Source organism: Etheostoma spectabile, chromosome 23 (assembly GCF_008692095.1).
Source record: "Etheostoma spectabile isolate EspeVRDwgs_2016 chromosome 23, UIUC_Espe_1.0, whole genome shotgun sequence".
In the NCBI taxonomy this organism is placed as follows: Eukaryota; Metazoa; Chordata; class Actinopteri; order Perciformes; family Percidae; genus Etheostoma; species Etheostoma spectabile.
Genome location: NC_045755.1, coordinates 23115855 through 23140253, shown reverse-complemented (window position 1 = coordinate 23140253; position 24399 = coordinate 23115855). Strand labels below are relative to the sequence as shown.

At 41.0% G+C, this 24399-nt stretch overlaps 1 protein-coding gene, 6 non-coding genes and 1 pseudogene across 7 annotated transcripts in view; 7 read left to right on the top strand and 1 right to left on the bottom strand.

Annotated features, from left to right (window-relative positions):
• Window positions 1-24399, top strand: part of LOC116672880 (NACHT, LRR and PYD domains-containing protein 12) — a 769761-nt gene that overhangs the window by 414195 nt on the left and 331167 nt on the right. The gene's annotated exons all lie outside the window — the stretch shown is intronic.
• LOC116672882 (zinc finger protein 271-like) overlaps window positions 1-24399 on the top strand; it is a 643109-nt pseudogene that overhangs the window by 377816 nt on the left and 240894 nt on the right.
• trnal-uag (transfer RNA leucine (anticodon UAG)) lies at window positions 9752-9833 on the bottom strand. The gene has a single exon. It is a non-coding gene; the product is annotated as a tRNA-Leu (tRNA).
• Window positions 12339-12410, top strand: trnaq-uug (transfer RNA glutamine (anticodon UUG)). The gene has a single exon. It is a non-coding gene; the product is annotated as a tRNA-Gln (tRNA).
• Window positions 14662-14735, top strand: trnat-agu (transfer RNA threonine (anticodon AGU)). Its single transcript has one exon. It is a non-coding gene; the product is annotated as a tRNA-Thr (tRNA).
• Window positions 15476-15548, top strand: trnat-cgu (transfer RNA threonine (anticodon CGU)). The gene has a single exon. It is a non-coding gene; the product is annotated as a tRNA-Thr (tRNA).
• Window positions 16284-16356, top strand: trnat-ugu (transfer RNA threonine (anticodon UGU)). The gene has a single exon. It is a non-coding gene; the product is annotated as a tRNA-Thr (tRNA).
• Window positions 17396-17467, top strand: trnam-cau (transfer RNA methionine (anticodon CAU)). The gene has a single exon. It is a non-coding gene; the product is annotated as a tRNA-Met (tRNA).

Sequence of the window (24399 nt, the reverse complement as noted above, 5' to 3'; positions counted from 1 at the left end):
ACCTCAGAACTGGAGTGATGTGATCCAGTCTCTTGGTCTTAGTGAGGACCCGAGCAGCAGCGTTCTCAATCAGCTGCAGCTGTCTGATTGATTTTTTAGGGAGACCTGTAAAGACCCCGTTACAGTAGTCAAGTCTACTGAAGATGAAAGCATGGACCAGTTTTTCCAAATCCTGTTGACACATAAGTCCTTTAACCCTTGATATATTCTTAAGATGATGGTAGGCTGACTTTGTAATTGTCTTAATGTGGCTGTTAAAGTTCAGGTCTGAGTCCATGACTACACCAAGATTTCTGGCTTTGTCTGTTGTTTTTAACATTGTTGTTTGAAGCTGAGTGCAGACTTTTAATCGTTCCTCTTTTGTTCAAAAAACAACCACCTCAGTTTTTCCTTCATTTAATTTCAGAAAGTTCTGGCAAATCCAGCCATTAGTTTGTTAAATGCACCTAGTCAGTTTTTGTATTGGACTCTATTTCCCTGGCAATAAGATTATGTAAATTTGTGTGTTGGCCGCAAAAACTTTTTAAGTTTCTAAAACAGAAGTCTTGCATTTCCAGCACTAGCCCGGCGTGTTAACGCATGCGCCGCTCGGGCTTCTATTTGCTTATTGTTCGCACGCACTGTGGCTGCCGTGTAAATGAGTTATTAAGTTATTAAGATATTTATCTGAACAAGAGCGGGTTCACCTGGAGCTCTGTCTCCGAAAAAACTCACCTAGAAGCTCGGCATCAAACAAAACACACAGCTATCCCGCTGCAAGCCCCAAGCTTCCGGTTTACTTTAAGTCGGGGCTTTTCAGATTAAAAGTCTAAAAGACAGAATGCCGCCGCCTGCAGGTCATGTAAATAATCATTACTTTTAGTATGTATAGAGCAGCATATCTCCACCAGACTCCATGTAAATAATCACTACTTTTAGCGTGTATAGAGCAGCATATCTCCACCAGACTCCATGTAAATAATCACTACTTTTAACGTGTATAGAGCAGCATATCTCCACCAGACTCTATGTAAATAATCACTACTTTTAGCTTGTATAGAGCAGCATATCTCCACCAGACTCCATGTAAATAATCACTACTTTTAGCGTGTATAGAGCAGCATATCTCCACCAGACTCCATGTAAATAATCACTACTTTTAGCTTGTATAGAGCAGCATATCTCCACCAGACTCCATGTAAATAATCACTACTTTTAGCGTGTACAGAGCAGCATATCTCCACCAGACTCCATGTAAATAATTACTACTTTTAGCATGTATAGAGCAGCATATCTCCACCAGACTCCATGTAAATAATTACTACTTTTAGCGTGTATGGAGCAGCATATCTTCACCAGACTCCATGTAAATAATCACTACTTTTAGCGTGTATAGAGCAGCATATCTTCACCAGACTCCATGTAAATAATCAATATTTTTAGCGTGTATAAAGCAGCATATCTCCACCAGATTCCATGTAAATAATTACCACTTTTAACGTGTATAGAGCAGCATATCTCCACCATAATCCATGTAAATAATCTGGGGTCTCATTTATAAAACTGTAGTTAGGATCCTTGCTGAAAGTGTACATACACCCAAAAGCCAAAAATAAATCAGATTTATAAAACCGTGCGCATGGACATCTGTATGTAATATTTTGTTTATAAATCACATATTACCTACAAGTGTGCATATGTGAATCAGCCTCTTATCCCTCCCTGTACACGCCCATTTTTAATTTTAATACTATGTTGATATTTAAAGTATAACTTGTGTATATTTCCACCTGGAAACTATCCCCTGTGGTTGTGTGTATGCAGTAGTATTTTGAAATACATTCTTTAAGGGGAAGGAAAACTGTGTAAAGACCTCCGAACTGGAGTGATGTGAACATTGAGTTAATATATACATTTATCATAACTTAAACCATAATTTCATACAATCATAACTAAAGAAATGTACTCACGATATTAACACATATATACACACACACACACACACACACACACTTACTTTCTACATTTTCAGGATTTTAAATATTAAAATAATGTTTATGAAAGAAAAGTTCTGTTATTGTTATTACTACACACGTCCGGTTGATTTAATTATGTATACTCTATATTACATATTATTTTGTAGTTTTTCCGTTGTTGTTTTTTGTAACCGTTAAATAATTTATTTTGAATGTGTTCAGTGTTACAGTAAAAATACAGTTTTTTAAAATCTGTTGACCTACTTTAATTCTATTGGTTGCTGTTAACTTCCCGTCCAATCAGCTGTCGATGTGAGGGCAGAGGGGCGGGCCTTCGGCGGTGACGCTGATTAGCTGCACTCACTGAACCGGACGGAAGGTAAACATTCATCCATTTCTATATGTAAACATATGGAAAACATACATATGTGTGTGTGTGTGTGTGTGTGTGTGTGTGTGTGTGTGTTAAAATCGTTTTACATCCATACAGTTTGTAAAAGTTATGATACCAACGGCTGTTAGCATCGTTAGCCCGCAAGTATCGTTAGCATCGTTAGCAGTTAGTGTAGCACAAGCTAAAGTCCTTGTGGAGGGTGACCAGACGTCCCCGGTTTCCGGAAACAGTCCCCGGTTTTGGTGACCTGTCCCCGGAAATGTCCCCGGTGTTCACTGTGACTGACAGACCTAAAATTGGAATGAAAGAAAGAAAACACTGACCCAACTGGCCTAACTGGCTCTATTAGCCTACAAGCTAGCTTGTAATCTAATAGAGGCAGTTAGTAGTTGTTTTAAGTGAGTGAGTGAAACCATAGACAGTTAAAGAAGTGGACCAACAGGTCCCGTTGCTCTGGATGGAGACCAGTGAAGTCTATTAGAAGCTCTTTCCCGGTGATGCTGAGCGTTACAGCGCAGCCTCCAACTGAGCTTGACGACGTAAATGTGACGTGAGCAACCTGTCTGAAAGTTGTAACGGTAGTACGTAATTACTGCTAACTAACATGCTAGTTAACATTAACATAGGCACAGTCTAATTACTGCTAACTAACATGCTAGTTAAAATTAACATAGGTACAGGCTAATTACTGCTAACTAACATGTTAGTTAACATTAACATAGGCACAGGCTAATTACTGCTAACTAACATGCTAGTTAAAATTAACATAGGCACCGGCTAATTACTGCTAACTAACATGCTAGTTACAATTAACAGACACAGGCTAATTACTGCTAACTAACATGTTAGTTAACATTAACATAGGCACAGGCTAATTACTGCTAACTAACATGCTAGCTAAAATTAACAGACACAGGCTAATTACTGCTAACTAACATGTTAGTTAACATTAACATAGACACAGGCCAATTACTGCTAACTAACATGCTAGTTAACATTAACATAAAAGAGAGACAAAAATACAGTTAATCAACATTGTATCGTCTTATAGTCTAAGACAGCGGGGGGGGGGGGGGGGGGGGGGGGGCTGGCAGAAGGTTACTTCCGGGTGTGAAGCAAAAGGTTTCATTCTATATGTGAGATGCCAGACTTGACCTAATCATTTCTTTAGAGTGGGGGGGGGGGGACAATAGGGCCGTCCTAATCTACTCTTCACTGAGACAACAGATGATAATTAAACCGCTTGATATGGAGCATTCACCACTGAATTAAATCAAATCTTCTCAACCCGACTGCAGCCTACTTTAGCATAAGTACATTGTTTTTAACTTTTCATAACTCAACACTGTCAACGGGCTTATCTGCTAACGTTAGCTACCAACAGTTACCTTGGAACAATCCAGCAAATAGACCAAGCTTTAATGCGTTGCCTGAAATATATCTTCAAACCAACAAACAATTGCTGATTTTTATGTTTCTGAAATGTGATAATTTGAAGCTTTTCCGTGTCGTACGTTAGGGAAAGAGATATGAATCTTAATTACTTTGGTTTCTATTGAAATCAGGATTATTTAACAGGATTCCTTGTTGTCTCTTAGAAAGATGTTTTCATTTATTAAAGTTAAAAACAGCTTTAGCTGGGATTTTTTTGCTTCGTTCTTTTACTGTAGAAGAAACGCTCTGGCTTGTTTGTTTTCTTTTAACCAATCAGAATAGTTGTGGGCGGGGCTGAGCTCTAGACGCAACAACTTTGGCTCTGCTACATAGTCTCAGGAAGGAACTGTTCACCCTGATAGAAGAAACACATGTGAATGTTGACAGAGAGCAGACACACACACACACACACACACACACACACACACTATTTCAATGTGCTGCATCCATGGCTTATCAGTCTGTGTAACATTACTTCGTCCTCAGCAATCCTGCTCCAATCACTCCCAAAACATCCCAGTTAGATATAAGATGGCTAACGTTAACATATTCTTTGGGAATCTTTACAGTGATTCCCTTAAAGAAGCGACCAGGCCTGCCTTGTTGCCTTGTTGTAACGTAACAGATTCAACAATATATTCACACTTTGTTTTTCTGGTTTATGGTTCTCATGTAAAGTATTATTTTTTTTTGATCAAATTTTTATTTTTGATATAGTTAAGAAACATCCATCCATCCAGCCATCCATCTTCATCCGCTTATCCGGTATCGGGTCGCGGGGGCAGCAGCTCCAGTAGGGGACCCCAAACTTCCCTTTCCCGAGCCACATCAACCAGCTCCGACTGGGGGATCCCGAGGCGTTCCCAGGCCAGGTTGGAGATATAATCTCTCCACCTAGTCCTGGGTCTTCCCCGAGGCCTCCTCCCAGCTGGACGTGCCTGGAACACCTCCCTAGGGAGGCGCCCAGGAGGCATCCTTACCAGATGCCCGAACCACCTCAACTGGCTCCTTTCAACGCGAAGGAGCAGCGGCTCTACTCCGAGCTCCTCTCGGATGACTGAGCTTCTCACCCTATCTCTAAGGGAGACGCCAGCCACCCTCCTGAGGAAACCCATTTCGGCCGCTTGTACCCTTGATCTCGTTCTTTCGGTCATGACCCAGCCTTCATGACCATAGGTGAGGGTAGGAACGAAAATTGCCCGGTAGATCGAGAGCTTTGCCTTCTGGCTCAGCTCTCTTTTCGTCACAACGGTGCGATAAACAGAATGTAATACCGCACCAGCTGCTCCGATTCTCCGACCAATCTCACGCTCCATGGTCCCCTCACTCGCGAACAAGACCCCAAGGTACTTAAACTCCTTCACTTGAGGTAAGGACTCCATCCCTACCCGGAGAGAGCACTCCATCGGTTTCCTGCTGAGAACCATGGCCTCAGATTTAGAGGTGCTGATCCTCATCCCAGCCGCTTCACACTCGGCTGCGAACCGATCCAGTGAGTGCTGAAGGTCACAGGCCGACGATGCCATCAGGACCACATCATCTGCAAAAAGCAGCGATGGGATCCCGAGCCCACCGAACTGCAACCCCTCCCCGCCCCGACTACGCCTCGATATCCTGTCCATAAATATTACAAACAGGATTGGTGACAAAGCGCAGCCCTGGCGGAGGCCAACCCTCACCTGGAACGAGTCCGACTTACTGCCGAGAACCCGGACACAGCTCTCGCTTTGGTCATACAGAGATTGGATGGCCCTAAGAAGGGACCCCCTCACCCCATATTCCCGCAGCACCTCCCACAATTTCTCCCGGGGGACCCGGTCATACGCCTTCTCCAGATCCACAAAACACATGTGGACTGGTTGGGCATACTCCCAGGCCCCCTCCAAGATCCTTGCGAGAGTAAAGATCTGATCCGTTGTTCCACGGCCAGGACGGAATCCGCATTGTTCCTCTTCAATCCGAGGTTCGACTATCGGCCGAACCCTCCTTTCCAGCACCTTGGAGTAGACTTTACCAGGGAGGCTGAGAAGTGTGATACCCCTGTAGTTGGCACACACCCTCTGGTCCCCCTTTTTGAAGAGGGGAACCACCACCCCGGTCTGCCACTCCTTAGGCACTGTCCCAGACTTCCACGCAATGTTGAAGAGGCGTGTCAACCAAGACAGCCCCTCCACACCCAGAGCTTTCAGCATTTCTGGACGGATCTCATCAATCCCTGGGGCTTTGCCGCTGTGGAGTTGTTTGACTACCACAGCGACTTCCGCCAGGGAAATTGACGACAATCCCCCATCATCCTCCAGCTCTGCCTCCACCACAGAGGGCGTGTCAGCTGGATTTAGGAGTTCCTCAAAGTGCTCCTTCCACCGCTCTATTACCTCCCCATTTGAGGTCAACAAAGTCCCATCCTTACTGTATACAGCTTGGATGATCCCTCGCTTCCCCCTCCTGAGGTGGCGAACGGTTTTCCAGAAGCACCTTGGTGCCGACCGAAAGTCCTTCTCCATGTCTTCTCCGAACTTCTCCCACACCCGCTGCTTTGCCTCTGTCACGGCAGAGGCTGCAGCCCTTCGGGCCCGTCGGTACCCTGCAACTGCCTCCGGAGTCCTCCGGGATAAGAAACAAAGAGTGCCAACCAATCCCCTGAGTCAGAGAGGCTGGTGACCACTACTGATACTAGATCAAGTTCAACTGGGAGTCAAACACTTCCACAAAGAAAAGACCATCCCCCGGTTGTTACCGCCTGGCTCAAGGCCGCCAACAAAAAGGCCACGCAGATATATCAATCCAAACTTTATTAACACACACACACACACACACACACACACAGCGTAACCACGGTTATGCAGCAGTGGAACTTAGACACAGACATGCTGTGAACGATGCTTCTGGTTTTACTTAGCTCATTCCACCATGGCGCCTTACTAACTCACTCACTCTGTCTGTTGATATACAAACGCAGATCAATGGACATGCATGTATTGTTGGGGGGTGTATCAGGCCACCCCCCTTTCCAATCATTACATCTTTGTCTCCAAAACCTTTACATACAGTTGTGTTCTGAATAACCGCTGTGTTTTTAAAGAAGTGAATAATGCTAAAAATTCTTAGAATAGCTTTTAATTCTATAGTACCAATGCATTGGGAACACTGCCCATTCATTTCCAAATCAAAACATGACCAACATTTATTAAGTTTGTGTTCTACCTTTACAGGAAGTGAAGAAAAAGGAATATTAGCAGTTTTTGCATTTTTCTTAACAAACTCAAATGTTTACTGTATAAACTGAAAAATGTACCAGAGTTTGAATCCCTGCACTGATATTTAGTTGCATAACCATTATTTCTGAGAACTGCTTGATATCTGTGTTGCATGGAGTCACCTGTGATCAGGTATTCCAGCCCAGGACCATTGAACTACATCCCATAATTGGTTTGGTCTCAGAAACAGCATGTATGATGTCACCCTGCAAGTGTTCTCTGGGATTGAGGTCCAGGGATCGGGCTGGCTGCTTCATAACATCAATCTGGTTCATCTGGAACCAAGACTTTGTTAATTCCTGGTGTGTTTGGGTCCTTGTCTTGTTGAGAGACCCGTTTCAAAGGCATTTCCTCTTCAGCATAAGGCAACATGACCTCTTCAAGTATTCTGATGTATTGAAACTGATCCACGATCCCTGGTATGTGATAAATAGGCCCAACACCACAGTATGAGAAACCTCCCATAACCACCATGCTTTACTGTCTTCACAGTGGACTGGGGCTTGATTTCAGTGCAGGGGGGTCGGAGGACAAACTGTCTGCTTCTCCTTGACCCAAAAAGAACAGTTTCCCTCTCATCAGTCCCCAGAATGTTGCTCCATTTCTCCGTTGGCCAGTCACTGTGTCCTTAGGTTGTTTCCCACGTCGATCAGGCTTTGGATGCCATTTCAAGGCATTTGAAATCATTTTGGCAGAGTAGCTTATAATCTTCTGCACTTCTTTAAACGTTTCTTTCCCTCTCATATCAACTTTTAATGAAAGTCCGCTGTTCCTCAGAGCAATGGCTGGAACGAGCCTTTTTGCTGAGTATTTCAGTGTGAAATGCACTATAACCAGCATACACAACATGTTCTTCCTTCCTTAAATATGTATATATACAGTATATAGATTAAATGTGGGCCATAACTGACACCTGTTTCTTCACAGAATCAATCAGCTCACTAATTGAACACAATACTGTTATTATTTTGAACATGCTCCTTTCAATTACAGATTCAATTCCACAGAATGAGCAGCATGCATGTCAGGACTGTTGGTTTGGCCTGTGTTTGTCATAAGCATCAGTGATGCTGCAATACTGCTGGCTATACAAGTTGGATTTAGCAAAAACGACAACCTAAAACAAAAGGTCAAAGGTCAACTGGTGCCCCTCATTGCTAATGCCTATCAGGGACAATGGTTCCAATTTACTTTACTGGAGTAGAGCTGTTCCAGCAACATGAAGACAACACAGTAACCCCTACAGATACCAGTGAGAGCTAAAAATCTGTGGGAAAATGTTACATTTACAACTTTCCCGGCACAAAAAATCCCGGGTAATCCCCCATTTGTTACTAAACAGCTGGCTTAAGGTTGGCAACAAAATGGAAGCCACACATAAATTGATCAAAAGTAGTTCATTTATCTACTAACTAACCAACACTGGATGTTACATTTCCCATAATGCAACTCCATAATAGTGATGTTGGGCGCGGGGATAGGCTCTTGCTGACGTTAATGCAAGCGAACGTGACAGACCAGTCAAAGTGAGCCCCCCCGTGGCTGGCTATAGTGGCTATAATTCCCACACCATTCATAAAAGTGACACTAAAAACTCAAAGTACTCTTCAAATACAGTTTTCCCCAACTGTGTTTATTATTTTAGGTAGTTATTTTCACGGTTATCCAAGTTCAAGAGTCCATATCTCCCAATGAGAGGATTTTTTTTCGTTATTTGACACTATAAACATCCACTGACCTCCTCGAGCTTTTATTTTGGTACTTCCGGTTACCGACATTCATTTGCATATTAGCTAAATATTTAGTTTCACCCGAAACATTTAGATTTAACATTTAGATTTAGATTTAGATTTAACATTTAGATTTAGATTTAACATTTAGATTTAGATTTAACATTTAGATTTAGATTTAGATTTAACATTTAGATTTAGATTTAACATTTAGATTTAGATTTAATATTTAGATTTAACATTTAGATTTAGATTTAGATTTAACATTTAGATTTAGATTTAGCATATAGATTTAACATTTAACATTTAGGTGTAACATTTAATATTTGGATTTAACTATTTAAAATATTTCCAAGTTGACAAATATTGTTGTAAATGTGCAAGAAAGTGACCCTCAAAATTTCATACCAGGTTTTTAAACATTATTTAAAGCTAAATGTGACAAAATGTTGCTGTTATTTTCAGCACGAGCCGCTTTACAAACGGCGCCCCATATGGGTAACGTTTGTGAAGTCTGGTATGGTTTTACACAGAATGACGGATTGATGAATGCAGCAGTAGCATGTGGTGAAATGGAGAATGGCTTGGTTAACTGGCTAGGTTAACTGAAGATTTTAAACATTGTGAAAATTAACGAAACATATGAAAACCTTAAACATATATGGGCATTTAACATATACCTACAGTCTCAGTCTTTTGGATGGTATAGGTAGTGTATCGCTACCGTGCTAGCCAACATGCACCCCGTAACAGTTACCGACAATTTTGGCAATGAATGAGTATTTCACATTGAACACCTACGATTGGGTGGTCATTATAGCCAGGGCCTTGTGAGTACAGATATAAACAGCAGATTCAGCAAGGAGTCTACCAAGTTGCCTCTTATGACTTTAGGTACTTCGCCAAGCTATGTCATAAGAGATGACCTCATCTGATACAACTTCAGGTCATCACATTGGCTGTCCATGTAAAATTTGCAAATGGTAGTGGTGGGATTTGAACCCGCGCCTCCAGAGAGACTGGAGCCTAAATCCAGCACCTTAGACCACTCAGCCACACTACCACCATACATCTGTTCTCCACATCATGACACACACACGGACCTTAACTAACGGTATGCTTGTTAATGTTATTGGAATAACACTTATTGCAAGGCAAAAGCCAATACTTTATTGAAAAATGCCAATACTTTATAAAAAGTTTTTATCACAATTTGTGAAAATCCTCTTTTGCATATTCACTGTAAAGTGCCATTACCCTTCCAACTGCCAACTATTGTTCCAGAGACAATAAGATATACTGGTGGGGTAATAAGGTACTATGAGCTCTTTAAGATAAGATGGTGCCTGAACATGAAGAGCTTTGTAGGTGAGAAGAAGGATTTTAAATTAAAATAAAATCAACAATGAAATGTGTTTCTGCCCTGTTTCGAACAACCTTTTGCGTGTGAGGCAAACGTGATAACCACTACACTACAGACACTCATGAAAAATTATCTTTTGCATGTTTGTGGGGAAATGCACCATCAGAATATAATAATATATAATATATCTCACAGTTTTCAGTCATAATAATATCTAAGTAGTATTTGTTTTATGATTGTACTTTTGTTTTTGAATGGTAAATGAACATATTTTAAAGAATAGTTTTAAAAAATGTGCTGGAATTTGCAATGAAAAACATGACCTTTCCCATTTTGACAAACTGTTTTGATCATTGATCAGTGAAGTCTTTGGTCTTGGACAGTTACCTTGCAATCTAAAACTGTATATCCTATTGTCTCTGGAACAATAGTTGCCAGTTGGAGGAGTAATGGCTCTTTACAGTGAATACGCAAAAGAAGATGTTCATAAATTCAGTCCAGGTAAATGCTCAGCCCATATTCACACAGACCTAAACCTACTCACTTAATACTGGTTACAATATTCTAAAATCAACAATGCCAGAGAAAAATGACAAAGTGTGATAACATTTTTTAATAAAGTATTGGCAGTTTTTAATAAAGTATTGGCTTTTTTCGTTGCAAAGGTTTTTTTTCCCAATAACGTTAACAAGCATACCATTAGTTAAGGTCCCTGTGCCTGTCACGATGTGGAGAGCTGACACTTACAGGTAGTGTGGCAGTCTCTCTGGAGGTGTGGGTTCAAATCCCACTACTGCTATTTGCGTGTATTATACAGGTGGAAGCAAACCAATGTGATGACTTACAGCTGTGTCATTTGGCCTGAACTTGGTGAAGTAACTAGAATCATCAATCACATTGCTGAGATTGTTCCTTGATAACCTGAGGTTAAACAATTGGTGAAACCTACCTTTCCAGCACTTTGGAGTAGAAAATCAACAAATCATTGTGATAATTAATCGTGATCTCCATATTGATCAAAATAATCGTGATTATCACTTTGGCCATAATCGTGCAGCCCAAAGAGATATAATGTTTTATCCAACTAACTTGGGCAAGTAACCTTTCTGCTGACTTCTTGTTAACAAAAGCAAGTAACATCACTCAAAGAAAGCTACTGCGATGGCTGGAAATCAAACCTAGGTCAACTACTTGGAAGGCAGCTATGCTCACCACTATACCACCATCGCTGGGCAATACAATGTCCACTTCAAATCTTGTAATACATCTGGGCATTGAGACTGTGAAGTGCGCTCTATCACTTAGCTAAAGGCCCTGATGATTCCGAAATTCCCTCCAGGGGGTCCTGTGTTATCACATTAACAAGAATGGGAAGTGCGTTCATAAACATTGTTGACCTTCAATAGCTCAGTTGGTAGAGTGGAGGATTGTAGAGGCACAAATCCAAATTCCTTAGGTTACTGCTTCAAATCTGGCTCAAAGAAGCAGTCTCTTCCAGAGTTCCCTTCACGGATCAATCAAGTATTTCTGATTCTGATGGACAGACGACCCAAAAGCGTAATACTTCTTGCCGAGACATAAAAAACAAGAAGGGCTCATTTAAAGGTTTTATTGCTTACTTAGCCATACAATTGTAACATTATTTATTAATATAACATTAAAAATAATCCCATGTTAGTCATATTTTTTATGTTTTAATTTATTAAAAAAACTATTAAAGAAGATAAGGATAAACAAGATAAAGATAGGATGGCTGAGCGTTCCAAGGCTCTGCTTTCAGGTCGCAGTCTCCACCGGGGGCTTGGATTCAAATCCCACTTCTTACATGAATTGTTTACCTCTAGAACTAATTTCAGAGACATGTTATTGGGAAGCTTGAACTCAGCTATTCTCTACATTATAGTGGACATTAATTTGGGCAAGATTCTGAATTGCAAGTACAGCCGTACCTTTTGTGAGAATCTGCATTATCAACCCTTGTAAAGTTACCATGTGTACACAGTAGACCTATCTACTGCTGTATTCATTGTTTGTGGCAAGAGCTTTAAAACCTTTTCTTGACTTGCCTTGTTCCACATCCTGTGTAAACACTTAGCTTACTAAATGACTTAAGTTAGCCAGTAATTGTTGTGTGCCTTCAATAGCATAAGTGTTAATATTATGGAAGAAGCTGCCTGGCAAACCAGTGTTGCTTTTTAGAACAGTGGTTCCATGGTGTAATGGTAAGCACTCTGGACTTTGAATCCAGCGATCCGAGTTCAAGTCTCGGTGGACCCTAGTTTTAAGCCAGAGTACTGGTGAAATAAAACAATCAACCTCTACACTGTCCACATCTAGGCTAATGGGTAAAATATTCTTGGCTGTTTGACTGAAAACAGGATGTTGGTGGTGGCATGTTGAGGTGTGACCTGTACTTCACGTTAACTTAAAAGAGCTCCAAATTTAGACTTAGTTGAACATATTGAGGATATTTCCACAATGTTGACCCAAATGTCAGTCTATTTCCCATCTAGTAGGCACATGTCTGGACACAGGTGGACATTTTGGACAAAAACATTGGTGGATATTGATTCCCACCCAGAGGTGAGTAGTAAGGAGTTACATTTACTCCGTTACATTTACTTGAGTAAGTTTTTGAAAAGATTGTACTTCTAGTAGCAGTTTTAAATCACTATACTTTTACTTTTACTTCAGTAGATCAGTGAAGAAGAAACTATACTCTTACTCCGCTACATTAGGCTACAATGAGCTCGTTACTTTTCTTTTTACCTCTTTGGTATTCTACGCGTCATTGTTTTTACCCCAGCGTACGTCTCATTTTAATGTTTTATTTTGAAAGAGAGAGAGAGTCTTCCGCTGAAGACTCTACCACGTGACTGTGTTTCACCAATCAAACGTTGTTGTGCAGTCACGTGACCATACTCGATCTCAGCGCCGGGAGAGGTTAGGTTTACGGTCTTACCAAATCAAAGATGTCAGAATCAACCGTTGCCAAGGCAACGCAGACCAGGAGGAAGGATGTTTGTTTTTTAAGTTACATACAGTATGTTTTGCACATGCAGTATCCATCCAAATTTGATGTGACAAGTCTCTTCACTTAAGCTATTTTGTTATTAATAAATACATTTTAATTTATTTTATTGATTGGATGAACTATAATTTCCCTAAATATGATTATTTTGTATTTTTGTCTGTCTGATTGATGCTTGTGTTAAGAAATAAATCAGACGTTACTCATCAGTTACTCACTACTTGAGTAGTTTTTTCATCAAGCACTTTTTTACTCTTACTCAAGTAATTATTTGGATGACTACTTTTACTTTTACTTGAGTCATATTATTCTAAAGTAACAGTACTTTTACTTGAATAAAATTTTTGGCTACTCTACCCACCTCTGTTCCCACCACAGGATTTAGCCTGCATTGCACATTGGGGTACAGAGTCGGTGAGATGCCTTCACATCCCGCGCAATGTATTGCCATTGTCGAGCACATTTCCACACTGGTGACTTTCTTCCATGTCCCCATAAACACCCATATATTTGGGCTGACAATAGCGAAACTTTCCTTTGATAACTATGACCTGGATGACTGAGAACCTACTATATCATGACATAGTTGACTTACCATATTATTATTTCTGTGAGAGATCCTACTACACGTTGGAATATTCAGTCAGGAAGGCTGAGCGTTCAGGTCGCAGTCTCCACTGGAGGTGTAGGTTCGATATTGGGGATATTGTTTTTGTTTTGTTTTTTTGCTGTTTGTTGTGGTGGTGTAGCTTAGGGGGGGTGGTAAGATAAGTTGCTTGCAAGGGTTACACATCAGCACACATTTGCACACCGACTTTCAACAGTACATTCCTTTACTTACTTCACATACGCTCCTTTGGTTGCTTGGCCATTCTTATCAAATATGGCTGCCACGCACCAACAGGGGACAGTCGCAAAAAGGGATGGGGACGAAGATGGTGCATCCTGTTTAATTAGTTGTATCTATAATACACGCAGTTACACTTATATTACATGGTTTCTTTTTATATCATTAGCATGTTTATTGAGCTAAATTAGAGGCAATTAGGGTGTTTTGGGGTTGAGGGTATTCTGGGGTTGTTTAAATAAAGTAGACAGGACTAGATTATAGCCGATAGATATCAGAGATCCCCCCCATTACCTTAATTTTTATGCGTTGTACTTTTCCCTTGCCGGGTGAGTTAGGGAAGCTGTTACAGCATAGCGAAGTATTCTCTCCACCTCCACACGCGTAGTCTTCTCTTCAAGCAGACTTACTGCCTCCTGGTCTTGTCTTGACCTGGTTACCACTTTCTCATTTTCGTATGGCAGCACATCCAGCTGCAAGAGATTCTCAACAATCTGGAAGAGCTCCATGTTGGAAGGAACAGTGGACGTCAGAAGGTACTGTTGGGCGAGCTAAGCCGTTACTCCCGATACTGCCAGTCAGTATACTGTATGTTTAGCTTATACAAAGTAAAAGACAAATTAAGACTTAACAGGGTAGCTACTTGTGGAGGTGCTGTGACTTAGTTGGTTAAAGTGCCTGTCTAGTAAACAGGAGATCCTGGGTTCAAATCCCAGCAGCACCTTGTTGTTGGAGAGATTACCTCTTTTGGCGTGTCGTCGTCGTCATCATCATGTCAACCCAATCCCTGTGAAAGTACCCTGGTAGCAAATGAAAATTGCTTGTTACATTTACACAGAAAACACCAATAACATGCCCACAAGGTGTTCTATTTGCCTGATAACTAATGAAATGAATTAATAAATGTGCTACTTTGGCTCCACTACAGTTCTGTGTCAGTCAACTGCTCCATTTCACTCACCACTGAGTCAAACTTAATGCCCCCCCCCCACAACATCTGATTAGCAGGCAACTTAAAAACAAGTACAGGTAATCTCTGCAACAACAAGGTGTTGCTGGGATTTGAACCCAGGAACTTCTGCTGACTAGACAGGCACTTTAACCAACTAAGCCGCAGCACCTCTGGGGATGAACACGGATGCATGGCCATTATGGAGGTACTCGGTGTAAACAACTGAGGTGGTTGGGTCATCTGGTGAGGATGCCTCCTGGGGGCCTCCGTAGAGAGCTGGTCCAGGCACGTCCAGCTGGGAGGAGGCCTCGGGGAAGACCCAGGACTAGGTGGAGAAAGTACATCTCCAACCTGGCCTGGGAACGCCTCAGGATCCCCCAGTCGGAGCTGGTTGATGTGGCTCGGCAAAGGGCAGTTTGGGGTCCCCTGCTGGAGCTGCTGGACAAAGATGGATGGATGGAGCCCTTTTCACTAGCTCATTGTATTCTTGCAAGACAGACTAAGCTGCAGGAGGCGCTGTAGCTTAGTGGTTAAAGCGCCTGTCTCGTGAACAGGAGATCCTGGGTCCAAATCCCAGCAGTGCCTGGTTATCACTTAATGAATTGTTTCTGTATGTTTGCCAATACTAAATATGTGCAACCAAGTTAATGCCTGATTTTTCTAGAGCACTTAAGTGACATGTCATGTTGTTTTGTACCATAACATTACATGTGTCCATGTAAAGCGAATAAAAGCCTTTTGTTGGAGGTGTTTTTGCAACTTTAGTGTGAAGATTAAAAAGTTTTTATTATCGTGAATTTCATTCTTACCTTGGAAGCTTAGGGCTCCTGCACACTGCCTGCATGGCGAGAGCGTGTCAGCTGAGGTTAGAATGCCTACCGTATTGGTCAATACTGTTAACATGAGAGAAATAAAAACAGACACTCCACACAGCAAACGCTATGTTAACTGTTGAGGAGGACTAGATTAGGACTGTGTTTTAAGCTTTCCATGGCTTTCCATGAAACATGGCCTGCCCGGAGGGAGTGGTTAATGACCTTTGTGATGAGGGGACTTATGGCATGGAGGTTGGAGTTTACCAGGGCTGTGGGGAAAGGATCTCTCATCTCTCAAGGTCCTTGCATAGGACTTCTGTTGTTCTGGGTAGGCCTGCCTATCAACAGTGAGTCCTGAGGCATTGCTCAAGGACACGTCCAGCTGTTTTAATTTGCCGGAGTTCGTAGGGGTCCCCTACTGGAGCTGCTGGACGAAGATGGATGGATGGAAGCAACCCTGTTCATTAGCTCATTGTATTCTTGCAAGACAGGCTTATCTGTAGAAGGTGCTGTAGCTTAGTGGTTAAATCGCCTGTCTTGTAAACAGGAGATCCTGGGTCCAAATCCCGGCAGTACCTGGTTCTCACTTAATGAAGTGTATGCATATAATTCGTTATTCTTAACCGGTGCAACAAAGTTACCAGTTGCCTGATTTTCCAGAGCACAGAAGTGACATGTGATGTTGTCTCATAACATTGTATGTGGCTGAAAACAGTCTATAGCAAGGATAGGGCACCAGCTGCTCGTCCACCATCATGTCGGCGCCCGGGTTGTAGAGGCGAGGCAGCTGCCTGTCCACGTGTCCCACACCTCTTGTACGGCCTCATTGCGGGACCGGTACACGCCTCCAGCTGAAGAGGAAGTGATGCAGCGGCGCCTAGAAGCTGAGGAGACAGGCTTAATTGCGGGTGGTGGATCATGTCTATGTCTGTGGATACTCATGGAGGCAGCTTGGTTGATTGTTATGCTCCTTATTTGTGCGATATAACAGAGATCTAACGTTTTATCAAACCTGGTTGGGAGAGTAACCTTTCTGGTTACTTTTTGACAAACAAAGCAAGTAACGTTACTCAAAGAAAGTTACTGGCTGGGAATCAAAATCATATCAACTGCTTGGAAGGCAGCTATGCTCACAACTATACCACCATCGCTGGACAATATAACGTTCACTGCAAATCTTGCACCACATCTGGGTATTGAGACGCAAACCTAAATGCTCAGAGATGCATTGGTAGCTTCCAGTACCTATGAGATATTACAATATCGTCCATGACGGCACATCTGCCATTTGTTACAAAGGGATGTGTGACCACCATTAAATTATGTGTTGTTTGCGTTGTGTGAAGGTACGGCGCAACCGCAGGGGAACGTTACAGTTGGTTGGTTCTCTTAACGTTTAGGGAATGTTATAACCAGGAGGGAACGTTCCCTAAACGTTAGCTTTTGGTTTGGTTCGAACTAACCTTTAGAGAACCAAAAACTAACGTTCCCTAACGTTCTCTAAAACGTTCTTCAAGTTGGTCTTTTTGTCGTTAATGGCCACAAGTGAACAGTTCCTTTCTGCCTTTGACCGACATATTTCGGCTTGTTTTTCCAGCCCCTGAGCACGAACAGCAGAGCAGAGTGGCGCAGCGGAAGCGTGCTGGGCCCATAACCCAGAGGTCGATGGATCGAAACCATCCTCTGCTAATCAGTATGCTTTGTATCAGCAGGAAGTATATTTCCAGTCTGTTGATGTTTAACATAGCATCTGTTGCTGCTAGTGTCTGAAGTGAAATGTCTCCGCCGGCTGAAGAGTTAACTTAATAGTTTGTCAAGTTCCTTTCATCCATAAAAATAGAAACTACAGTGCTCATACCTGCTGTAACACTCATTAAAACTGGAGCATAAAACAATACATACATTACACTACAGTTATTAAATACTGTAAATAGAAACATGTACGTTTAAAGTGCTTGTTGTGCTGTCTACCAGTCAGATTACCAGAGGAGGTAATGTCTTTAGCAGCTTTTTTAAAGACTCCACCATAATACCTGCTGGAGATGCCAGGTCCTCATACATGTAAAGCATGCGCTCTACCACTGAGCTACATCCCCTGAAGATTTTCAGAGTTTTTTTACTTTTTTCTGAGATAGACTTAGACTTATCTTTATTAATCCTTTTGGGATGACTCCCGCAAGGAAATTGAAATATCACTGAATAAAAGAAGAAACCTGGGTAAAACGTGTAATGTTAATGTTGTATATGGCTTCAAAACCTGTAAATGCAACTGCAGTGGCTGGAAATCAAACCTGGGCAAAAGGCTTGCACTGCCATGATATAATTCATAGTCAAAAAGTAACACACTTGTTGCCTTACTGTTGGACAATACAACGTTTGCTGCAAATCTTGTAACACAGACTGAAAATAAATGCTAAGAAATACGTTGCTGGAGGCTTCCAGTAGTTATGAGATAACACAATACTGTTCATGAAGGTACATCTGCAATTTGGTGTAATGTCATATGTTGTTGGTTTTCTACCAATAACACTAAGGAATGCCTCTTGTTGTCAGCAGGATTCAAACCTGCGCGGGGAGACCCCAATGGATTTCTAGTCCATCGCCTTAACCACTCGGCCAAGACAACCTGAAACACAGCCCTATACCTGTTTGCATGAACGTTCATAAACATTTCAATTGGTTAGTGATACCAGACATGGACAAAGTGAAAATCATAGTCTGTGGATAGTTGTGGATGAAGTTTGATTGATTGATATGCTCCCTTATTTGTACAAGAGCTATTTTGTAACAGAGATCTAATGTTCTATCAAATCCGGTTGGGCAAATAACCTTTCTGCTTACTTCCTACTTGTTTCTGCATTTGTTCAGAGCTATGTCTGATGATGAACTCACTACCAGGACAACCCCAAAGAGAAGCACTTATGAACCCAATAATCATCAGGGTCTCCATTTGAGGTGATCTGAATGTGATTACAATGACATCCATCTTCAGTTAGTCTGTAGCATTGTCATGTTCAACTGCCCCAACAAGTAGCACTTACTGAACTCAACAGTCAAGTCAATGCTAAAGTTACAGTAATAGGAATGATTTAGAAAACATTTCAACATTGTTCAACCAGTAACAAGGGAGAATATCCTTTTAAACATTTCTATAGGGAGGTCAGCAAAACTACCCGTCTGTCTGTACAGACTACAACTCAACCCTTTTACAAACCTAAGCTGGGTGAGTGACGTTTCCAGATGTCTTTGTGTAGGTGTTGCAGAAATGCTGGAGTAGTGTGGATACGTGGCCTAAATATAACAACAGATATGCGTTGTTATAGGAAAACGGTATTAAATGATATATAGTCCAAGAAAGACAAAACCTTTACATCAGCATTGAGCATGTTCCTGCTGTCAAAGAGAGCTTTACCGTGACGTAGGATCACCTACCTCAGGATCCAGGAATCCACAAAAACAACAAATGAAGCTAAAGAGTTATAAAAACATTTGAATTAAAACATGTATGTGCATTAGTAAAGACAATGAAACCTGTACTCTTTTTCTATCTATGTTGTTTCTTCTTGCTGACTGAACCATTTAATTGTCTCACTCAGTGTTCAAAATTAAATAAAAATCAAACATGTTTTCTGCCCGGTTTCCAATCCGGGACCAGTTTCAGCACAGTCTGATTTAAAGGAAATGGTACTCTTTAAAAGTGTTGGGGTTCTAGCGTTAAACTAATGAGGAAGAATCTGACAAATCTAAATTAACCCTGGGGGCCCTGAGGCCATTTTTACAGTTTATTGTCCGTCTGGATTTATTTTATATAAAAGCTTGTAAAACATCAACCCTGTTGTCTACAGTCAAGATATGAACATCATTTTTTTTAGGACAAACTGGGTTATTAGAATATGTGGGTTGCAGTGAGGTCACTTGCATGTTAAAAATGGTTGAAGGGCCTTAAAGATAAATAAATAAATAAATAAATAAATAAATGAATCTTCCAGATATGTATTGATATCACAGACATATAAGTAAAACCTAAGCCATTTTCCATTCTAAAACACTTCTCATATGTCTTGGGAGTCACACTGTGAAGAAATAATCATTATAACTTATACAGTTGACAAAATACATACATTTTTTCCAAAAAAGTCAAGACGTTTTGCTCTCATGACATTTACTTATGCCAATAATAACATAATAATGTCATATTTATTGATATTACACCCACAGTAATGTTATACAAGCAAATATGTGTCTAAATATTGCATTATTTGGCCTTCCATAGAGTATATAGGCATTTTTGTCCCCTCTGGCCTTCCATACAAAAGAGGTGCCTTATCTCCCATATATGGGCATGCACTTCCTGAAAAATACACAGGACAGAAAGAGAGAGAGACGTAAGATCGAGCCAGCGGGAGAGATGAGCCAAAACGCGATGAATTATGGATGTAAAGTGGACCAATCTTGGACATAACAGTATGGATTTAAAGCCCAAAGAGGCTGAAGTTCCAGGCTGGATAGAAAATCCCCTGTTGAGGCTAGAAAGACCCGGAAAAGACCTCCGTAAAGCCGAAAACGTCAGGATTCAAACGAAACCGAAAGTGAGTAAATCGCTTGTATGGTTCAAAAGTTATTAAACTATGAATTAGAGGTACTTTTTTACTCGTGGGCGAGTGTCTCAGTCTCAGAGGGTTAAGCTACAAGCATTTGCTTTATGGCTTTTTGAGGTTGCACTGCACATGGATACTATAGGATTATTAGAAACACCATACTAATACTGTGTTTAACATCCTTTTGCCTTCAGAACTTCCTTAATTCTACGTGGCATTGATTCAACAAGGTGCTAAAAGCATTCTTTAGAAATGTTGCCCCACATTGATAGGATAGCATCTTGCAGTTGATGGAGATTTGTCGGCTGCACATCCAGGGCACGAATTCCCGTTCCACCACATCCCAAAGATGCTCTATTGCAGGGGTCTCAAACTCAATTTACTTGGGGGCCGCTGCAAGTAGAGTCTGGGTTTGGCTGGGCCGCATCAAGTATTAAAAAAAAAAACTCTATTTCCTCAAAAAAAAAGGCGCGGAACTGCCGGTGCTTTAAACCCCTAGATCTGATATGGTTGGTGCATTTCACAACAACAGACATCACATTGTCAAACCTCAGGCATTTGCCGCAAAGGGTACTTAGCTAGCTTGACAACCGTTACGCTGCTGTCAGGAGACTACTACGGTAGCCCATAAGTGACATGCACAATGACAAAAAGTTTCAGTTTCAGTTTTCACGCGCGGGCCGCACTAACACTTTACTTTGATGTCAAGTAGGGGGCCACAAAATATCATCCCGCGGGCCGCAATTGGCCCCCGGGCCGCGAGTTTGAGACCCATGCTCTATTGGGTTGAGATCTGGTGACTGTGGGGGCCATTTTAGTACAGTGAACTCATTGTCATGTTCAAGAAACCAATTTGAAATGATGTGAGCTTTGTGACATGGTGCATTATCCTGCTGGAAGTAGCCATCAGAGGATTGGTTCATGGTGGCCATAAAGGGATGTACATGGTCAGAAACAATGCTCAGGTAGGCCGTGGCATTTAAACCATGCCCAATTAGGCATTAAGGGGTCTAAAGGGTGCCAAGAAAACCTCCCCCACACCATTACACCACCACCACCAGCCTGCACAGTGGTAACAAGGCATGATGGATCCATGTTACGCCAAATTCTGACTCTACCATCTGAATGTCTCAACCAAAGTCCAGACTCATCAGAACAGGCAACATTTTTCCAGTCTTCAACTGTCCAATTTTGGTGAGCTCTTGCAAATTGTATCCTCTGTTTTCTATTTGTAGTGGAGATGAGCGGTTCCCGGTAGGGTCTTCTGGTGTCGTAGCCCATCAGCCACAAGGTTGTGCGTGTTGAGGCTTCACAAATGCTTTGCTGCATACCTCGGTTGTATCGAGTGGTTATTTCAGTCAAAGTTGCCAAGAGACTGGATCACATCACTCCAGTTCTGAAGTCTTTACACTGGCTTCCTGTGTCTCAAAGAATTGATTTCAAAGTACTCTTGCTAGTTTATAAATCACTAAACAGTTTAGGTCCAAAATACATTTCTGATCTGCTACTACACTATGACCCCCCCAGACCTCTCAGGTCATCTGGGACAGGTCTACTTTCTGTCCCCAGAGTCAGAACTAAACAGGGTGAAGCAGCTTTCAGTTTCTATGCTCCTCATATCTGGAATAAACTCCCAGAAACCTGTAGATCTGCTGCTACTCTCAGTTCTTTTAAATCAAGGCTGAAGACCTTTCTTTTTGATGCTGCCTTTCTTTAAATTAATGCTCATTTCTTTAAATTTTTTATGCTGCACTGTAACTTTTATTCTAACGTTTCTATTTGTTTTTAACTGTGTATTAATGTGTTTTACCGGTTTATATTGCTTATGATTTTTAACTGTTTTTACTTGTGTTTTATCTGTTTAACTGATTTTGTGTAAAGCACTTTGAATTGCCCTGTTGCTGAAATGTGCTAGACAAATAAAGCTGCCTTGCTTTGCCTTGCCTTGGTTAAAGCCCCGCCCATTTCAAGACAACCCGACCCACTTCTGGGTTAAATCTGCCCACTTCCGGGTTAGGCCCCGCCCAGTCCGAGTACAGATACGGATACAGATAATTCATGTGGTAAACAGATGCAGATACAGATACAGATAGTGCTGTACTCGCTCATCCCTATTAACCGTAGAGAAATGGCATTTGGTTTATTGCATCAAAAAATATATTGGAAAAACAGCAATGTTTCTTTTCAGAAATCATGACATGGTTACACAGGATAATATCAGATCTGGTTGTGAGCAGTTTTATTGGTAACTATTTTCCAACAAAGTACCATGCCATAATAGTTTTCCATTAAACTGTTCACAACGAGGTCTATGGATTATTGTTAGTTATTATGTCATGCTTTCTGAAAAAGGTGTGGAAATGTTATTCTTGGTGCATTGAGCTACATTGAATTAAAGCATATCTCCTTGGATATCTCCATTCTTTGCAAATCACACCAAACCTATGCTGGCTAGATGTACCTTGCTGGGTAAAAGCCTGACATCTGGCACGTTTGTCATGTGCCAGATGTCCCTCCCCCACCACTGCTACATCAGGCATAAAACTGTTTAGCCAGACCTTACTAGAGTGCTGAAACTGCACTGTGGAGATAGGTCTGGCAATGCGAGAATACACCAAAATTACCTGGATATAGATCTCTGGGTAAAAGGAGCTTTATTTTTTTCAATATTTTGAGTAAGCTTCCCCTTGGAGCACATCACTTTTACCTAAATTCCACCCAAAGAAGCCTAACCAGGAGATAATATATTATTTTGCTTTAAAAGTGAACTACAAATACGTAAGATGGTTAAAGACATCAGTCACATCTGTGGAAAGAGAATTTCATATGGCAAGTTATTAGTTGTGCCATTATTTATGTTTAAGAGTTTGTGCCATTATTTAGGTTTTATAGTTTAATCCTATCACATTTTTACAGGGTTAACTGTTTTTCATTTCATCATAGAGATACATACCCCAATTTATGCTGTACACTTATTTTAAGTAGTTAAATAATTGACAAGTTTATCTTCATGAATTGTTGTCTACTTTTGCAGTCAGAAGCCCAATAGAGATCATCAAAAGATACAAGAGGGTGTTGAGGACATACAACCATGGCATTGTGTTGGGAGAAGCATGTGCACATGCTGGAGTGACAGAGCTGATAGTGAGGTCTAAAGCGGCGATTGCAGAGCTTGCCATATCCTCCACACAAAAGTTTGAAGATCTAGTGGCAGGATACAACAAACTGCATAAGATAACTGACTTCCTCAGCAGATGTGAAGACATCATTAACAACAATCCACAAGTAAGGGCCAATATAGCTAAAAATACAGCGGCGGGTAAGCTCATACCCTTCAATAATAAATATTAACAATAAGAGGGAGCAGAAATAATCGGTTGGGAAGCTGACTGGAGTTATTTTGAAATTGTAATGTTCAAAAAGGACTGTGCAATGTAAAGGTTTGTGCATGTTCATTTATTTTTCATGTATAGTCATCGTTCTTTTTAAATTTTTGATCACACTGTAAAATTAGAGGAGCACCAATAACACTTTTTTCAATACAAGTATGGAAAACATACGGATAGCCCTTTATTTGATGTTTAGAAAAATGTAAAGTTTCAGTAAGTAACTTTGATTACAATTTTTGTAATAAAGGTTTTACTAGTAATTTTGTGAGTTTTTTTTACATCCCACCCTGACTTGCAGGTGGATTTTTAACTTATATATATATGTTTTTGGTATATAATTTAATGAAGGGCAAAAAATGTCTCATTGCCTTACAAAGCACTTACTAATAACTATGAAAAACATCAGTCGCAACTTTATAATAACCATCCAGACCAACCCTTAACAAATTAATAATCTAAATAATGTTTATAGATTATTTTTTAAAGAATTTATTAACTATTTAACAAGGTATTATAGTAATCTGTTGCGACTTTATAATAACCATCCAAACACTGTTTATAGACGGTTTACAGACCAACTGGTAACCCTTAACAAAGTATTAATTATCTATCTAAATAATGTTTATAGATGGTT